At 48.3% G+C, this 6,344-nt stretch overlaps 1 long non-coding RNA gene across 1 annotated transcript; it reads right to left on the bottom strand.

The window, feature by feature from the left end:
• Positions 1-781: 781 nt before the first annotated feature.
• Positions 782-1,689, bottom strand: LOC140723761 (uncharacterized). Its single transcript, XR_012097964.1, has 3 exons — positions 1,588-1,689; positions 1,184-1,260; positions 782-911 (listed from the first exon to the last, which is right to left on the bottom strand). It is a non-coding gene; the product is annotated as an uncharacterized lncRNA (long non-coding RNA).
• Positions 1,690-6,344: the final 4,655 nt, after the last annotated feature.

The raw sequence follows: 6,344 nt of genomic DNA, 5'->3' as shown, positions 1-6,344 counted from the left end.
TCTCTTATTCCGATCTCCGTTTTGCTCCATTCACATATTCTTTCCATTTCCCTGAATTTTCCATACCTCCTTTTCCACTGTCACACATTTCTGTTCTCTAATCACACAAACATCTTCTTTAGCTTCCTTCATCCCATCATCCTCCACTTTATCGGTTATTCTTCTGCCCCTTCCTGCTGTCAGTCTTCCCAATCTCAATTATATCTCTCATTGCCTTCCACTCCTCTCTGGTCTCCCAACCTCTCTCCTCAACCTGTTCATACCGCCGTACTCACCTCAGTCTCTACATACACTTTGTCTCTTTTTGACATTCTCCCCACTCACACCCCACCTCCCTCTCTCTGCCAGTCTTTTCCTTCCCTCATCTTCTACCAACCTCCGCCTCCCCTCCTTCCCTCCTCCCCTCTCAATGATCCACGCTTTCCTCCTCCCTGCTTGGTCTTTCTCAGTGTCCCTCAGTTATCTTTCTCACTCTACACCCCTCACCCCTCGGTCTCCACTCTAGATCTCCCTCCTCTCCATCTTCCCCTACGTTTCTCCCCCACTTTCTGTCACTATTTCACTCTGCTATCTTTCGTCCACTCCCTCACTTCCTTGTCGATTCCACCATCCAACCAGACGATGGTTTTAACACAGTACAGCAGCTCTTCAGAAACTTCTCTCAGTGTTCATGTTGGTAACACGGGATGTCCCAGATATTTCCCAGAACACCCATATTCCAGTGTCACGGGGGAACAGTGACCTACCTGTACAGTACACAGCTCTAGAACAGGGTGTTGGCTTCAGCTGATACACAAAGTAATCGGAGCAGTTTTTCAACTTGATCTCCCGGCTCCAGTAGCAGGTGTCTTCATTCCAGGTGAAACAGACGGTCCTGGTCACCTCCCCTTCTGTCACGTTGGGGTGGCTACCTGGAATAACGTTTATAAACATTGTGAAATGTACCCGGTCCCACAGTACGCCAGGCAGTGTGATACGGGAACCAGTGAAATAGCAGACCGCTCAACTACCTCTCCCCACCCCACCCTGCCCACAGCAGCAACGGCTCACGGCCGGAGGTTAGTCCGTGTGCCGATTCCTCTCAGGGGGGTTGGGTTCAGTGCCTGTGTTTGAAGTGATCCAAGTGTTCAGTCTGACCCTTCACAAAAACAACCAACCCCATAGATGTAAACCTTGATCCTACCGTTTAACCAGCCCGGGATCACCCCGGAGCAGCGATCCTCTGGAAAGACTGTCTCGGGCATCGTCCATCCTCCGGAACTGGAACAGTAATCAGAAAGTCAGACCCTGATCTGAGGAAGTTTATTCAAAACTTCAACAGTTCGTTCTATGTCATAGACTCAGCCTGTCCGTTCCCCTTTTCTGGTCAATGGCCCGCCAATCCTGTGAATTCCTTCTCAATTGTACACGCCCCGTATTTCTAAGCCCGAGAGGGTGGGATCTCCCTTCCACTTGTACTTACTCCCCAACTCATTGTGGTCATTGATAATCCCGGTCTCCTTGCATTTTTCATTCACACTCCCGTTGTTCTTCTGTTTGCATTTCCCCTCAGTGTCCAGTTTCTCAGTGATAACCACCTCACAGTACCTGTGAAATCTGTACCATCCTTCTCTAAGATTTCCATCACCCATCCATTGTCCGTTGGTGCAATCGGTTTGGGAACAATTTGTGCTCCTCCACGGCTGATCCAGGACCGTGTAGTTTACACACGGATCATCGTGTGTGCAGCTAGCAGCTGAGGGATAGAATAATATTTAGTGTTAATCTGAAATTCAGCTCAGGTCCCGTTTACTCTCTGACCAATAACAACATCCCTTAACCCAGTCAACACAAAGTACACTGCAGATGCTGTGGTCAGATCAACACGTACAAACAAGCTGGAGGAACTCAGCAGGTCGGGCAGCAGGTGAAAACGAGCAGTCAACGTTTCGGGCCGAGATCTTTCGTCAGGACTGAAGGAGGGGGTAGGGGTCCTATAAACTATTCTACACATTGTGCTTTCCCCATACATTCCTTCTTCACCTCTCCTGTCTAGCCCTCCCTGCTTCCCCTCCGCAACCCTTGATCTTTCCTCTGATTGTTTTTTCACCTGGCACCTACCCGCCTTCTCCTTCCCACCCACCCCACCCCTTCCCCGCACCTCTTTATAGGGTTCCAAATCCCCTCCTTCATCAGTCCTGACGAAAGGTCTCAGTGCGAAACGTTGACTGCTCGTTTCCACAGAGGCTGCTCCACTTGTTGAGTTCCTCCAGCTTGTTTGTACGTGTTGATCCCATAACTCAGTATCATTGCCCTCCCACTTGTAACAACAAAGGTGGCCTGAAACCCGTCAGGACAATGACTGTTCCAGGGGACCAGTCCCATCTCAAACCCCAAACCCCACCGCTTCAATTCCATAAACATCCACAGCTTGTTTACTCTGACTCCTGTCATTGAGTCGAATGGAGCCGAATAAGCCTCACACGGTCACAGTGGGAACTCGTAAGCTCCTCACAGAGAGAGTGGGGGTCGGGATCGAACGTGAGGGATGGAACCGAATAGAACGTGCAACACTGAGGACAACAACACAGAAACAGGCCATTCGGCCCACAGTTAATACAAACCAGCGAGAAGCAAATCTGAAACACCCGAAGGCTGATTGCCCCTACTTGCACCATGTCAACATCCCTGCACCTTCCTCACATCCATGTGCCCATTCAAACGTCCCTCATATGTTTGCCTCTCCCATCATGCCAGGCAGCATCTTCCAGCTATCCCAGGTTATCTTATCTTACCATCCCTGTCCTTCCTTCTAACAAGTACATATCTTTACCGTACTCTGTGCAACTCTACGTGTCTGATATGAATTTGTCAGAAAAAAAGGTGTTCCCAATTAATTCATCGTAGTCGTGCCTTAGCTCCTCCTATTCTGTTCTACTTCCATTTAAAACTCTCCCATAAGGAGCATGCCTCTCCTTGTCTAAAGCTATCCTGAAGGTTAAGGATTTGTGGTCACTGTTCCATAACTGTTCACCCACTGAAAGGTCTGTCAATTGGTCAGGCTCATTACCCTACAGCAGGTTCCCTTTAGCCTCTCTTCTCGATGGACCATGATTTAACAGACCCTCATACACAGACTTATCAAATTCTGCTCCATCTAATTTCCTCTGTACTAAGAATGTCCCACATATATTAGCGAAGTTGAAATGCCCCATGTCAACATCCCTATTATTTTTATACATTTCCATAATCTGGTTGAATATCCATTCCGCAATGTCCTGATGGCGATCAGGGGGTCTGTAGTACAATCCCATCAGTGTGATTGCACCTTTCCTATTCCTGACTTCGACACAGATCAACTCAGTCTGAACCCTCCCTTATGTCTCACCAGAGTGCAGTGGTGATACTGTCCCTGATAGGTATTGCAACCGTGCCTTCCCCTTCAAACCCCTCTCCAGCCCCTTCAACACCAACTCCTTTACCCTCTCTGTTTTCTAAAAGTTGAAAACATGGTATATGAATCCCACATTATCTCAACCAAGTTTCTGTGATAGCGACACTATTGCAGATCCATGTGCTGATCTATAATCTACGTTAATTAGAACACCATTTAGTACAGTGATGTGGAAAACAACTTTTTCACCCAGAGAGTTGTGGATATGTGAAATGCTCTGCACTAGAAGGCAGTGGAGGCCAAGTCTCTGGATGCGTTCAAGAGAGAGCTAGAAAGAGCTTTTATAGATAGTGGGGTCAAGGGATATGGGGAGAGGGCAGGAACGGGGTACTGATTGTGTATGATCAGGCATGATCAACAGTGAATGGCGAGGCTGGCTAGAAGGGCCGAATGACCTACTCCTGCACCTACTGTCTATTGTCTATGACCTAGACCGATCATACTCCAAGAACTAAATTATACACACTTCAAACTACCCGACCAATCATACCTGGCATTTTGAATTTTCTTTTCATTACATTCCCTGATATTTTTCTTCTGGTCCCATCGTTTCCTTAGCTGACCTGGACATCCGGATCCAGGCCCCCTACAAATCTGTTTGAAAGACACAGATAGCTTCCCGACCAGGATAGTGTTCCCATTCCAGCTGAGGAGCAATCCATCCTTCTTCTGCAGGTCATCCCTTCCCCTGAAAAGTTTACAATGATCCTAGAACAGGAAACCTGGTCCCCTGCACCATGTTCTCAGCCATTCATTCATCCGGGCGGTCACATTATTGCTAATTACCCTGGCCTGTGGCACTCTGGGAAATAAGGAGATTACTATCATGGAGGTCCTTCCCTTCAACCTCTGTACTAAATTTATATACCCTCTGTGTAGGACCTCTTGCCTTTTGTCTACCTATGTCATTGGTGCATTGGTGTCATTGGTACCTCTTGTTCCTAACCCTCACCCTTCAGAGTATCCTGCAGCCGCTCTGATACACCATGGACCCTCGCAATACAACAGCCTGGTGTCTAATTTACAGCCATAGAACCTCCTACCTGTCCCCTTGACTATCGAGGCCAGTGAAATACCGCATTGCCATACCTTTGCCTTCCCTTCTCAGAGAGCAGAGGTCAGTCAAGATGGCGCTAAACGGCTACTCCTTTGTTTGCATCTTCGGAAACTGCTCTATTTTCATCCTCTTCATCTCTACTTTCTCCCCTTCAGGGTTTTTTAAAGATCCTGACCTGGAGTCATACGCTGACGTCGGTTCTTTCCGGGAATGGAACTGGCCCTCGGGGTTTCAAGACTGGCCTCCATCCCACATGCAAAGGGCGGGCCCTAAGGGTTCGGCTCGCCTTTGGAGGACTAGGATCTCGGGGCTCTGGAGGCGGTCTAATCGAAGGTCGGTGTTTCGGACCGTTGAGTTGTAAGAACTGGAGCATCTTCAGCTGTGTGCCCAGACTCTTGATTTCTTGTGTCTCCTCTCGCACTAAAACGGCAACATCTCTTTCTCCCTTATTTGGCAGAGAGAGAACCTGTGGCATGTCGAATACCGGGTGAACGCGCAATCTTTGGGTTCTGCAAGTCTTGTTTTTGCTGTTGCTTTTGCTGCACGCTTGACGGCTCAGTGACATTTGCCGATGTTTTTTTCTGCTGGTGGGCGCAGAGGGGATCATTGCTTGCTGCCGCTTATGCGCTGGAAGTATGGGAGCTGGGGGTTGGTGGTAGTTTGGGGTTCCCACGCTTAACTGTCATTCATTCTTTGGGGCACTCCTCTGGTTGCGAAGAAAAGGCATTTGAAGATGTATATTGTATTTATTAAATGTACCTTTGAAATATTTTAAACGTTTTAAACTTTCTGTGTCTCATATCAAATGTTAGTCCATTTGCTGAGTCCCTCCAGCATTTTGTGCCAGTTTCCCTGAACGAAACCTGACCGTTTCTGGCATGAGAGGAAAACCAGGGAAACAGCGGGAGGCCACGTGGTCACAGGGGGACCATATAAACGCCATAGAGGTCAGATTTGAACTGGGTCACTAGAAATGCCTTTGATCCTCCATTAAACTGTGCCCAGGAGCACTGAAACCTCAGTTCCCAGGTTTATTCATTCGCCTGGCCGAGCGCTCGATAGGTCTGTTACAGTCACTGACTGGCTCCTATCACATCTTTGCCCCACGGTGACGCTCGCCTTTGTAACATTACCCAACTCTGTCCCGATTTCAGCACATCTCTCACGGAAATCTCAGCCGCCTCCCACACTTGCCCTCTGTTCTCCACAAACACCGCGGTTGTTCCTAAAGTAGCATAAAACCCATCTTTGCTTTCACATCCCAACATCCTCAATACATCCTCCAAGTGTAATCACCTGCAACTCTTACACTCCCTCCAACCCCAAGCTCTCGGAAGGTAATCACTTCATTTCCAGCCGTGCCTTCTCCTCAGCCTTCAAGCCTGAAATTCTCTGCTATAGCATCTCTGCCCCCCCGATCTCCAACCACTCCCGACTGTTGTTCTACAAAACCGGGTATCTGGATGTTTCTGATCAGCGGCTCTAATGCCATGTATCCCGCAGTCAAATTGGATTCATAATGCTCCCGAGGTCCTTTCAATACTTTACCCCCATTAAATTCAGACCGTCTCCGCCCACCTACAGAAACAATAAATAACATCTACTTTATCTTACTGTAAACTGTACACAGATTGTCCCGACGAGACACAACTCACCCACAGAACCCAGGATCAGCAGCAGAACCGCCAGCTCAGCCAGTGACATTCTGGAAATGAAAAGTAGGAATTAACGCAGAAATGACACACTCGGGCTGAGGGCAATGTGGACATGGGGATGGGGAGTGAGGATAGAACGGTTTATCCACCTGCAGTTTGATAGATGCATTAGCCTCTCACTACAATCACGCCGACAGAG

Source organism: Hemitrygon akajei, unplaced genomic scaffold (genome assembly GCF_048418815.1).
Source record: "Hemitrygon akajei unplaced genomic scaffold, sHemAka1.3 Scf000134, whole genome shotgun sequence".
NCBI lineage: Eukaryota > Metazoa > Chordata > Chondrichthyes > Myliobatiformes > Dasyatidae > Hemitrygon > Hemitrygon akajei.
This window is presented reverse-complemented; position numbering and strand designations above follow the sequence as displayed.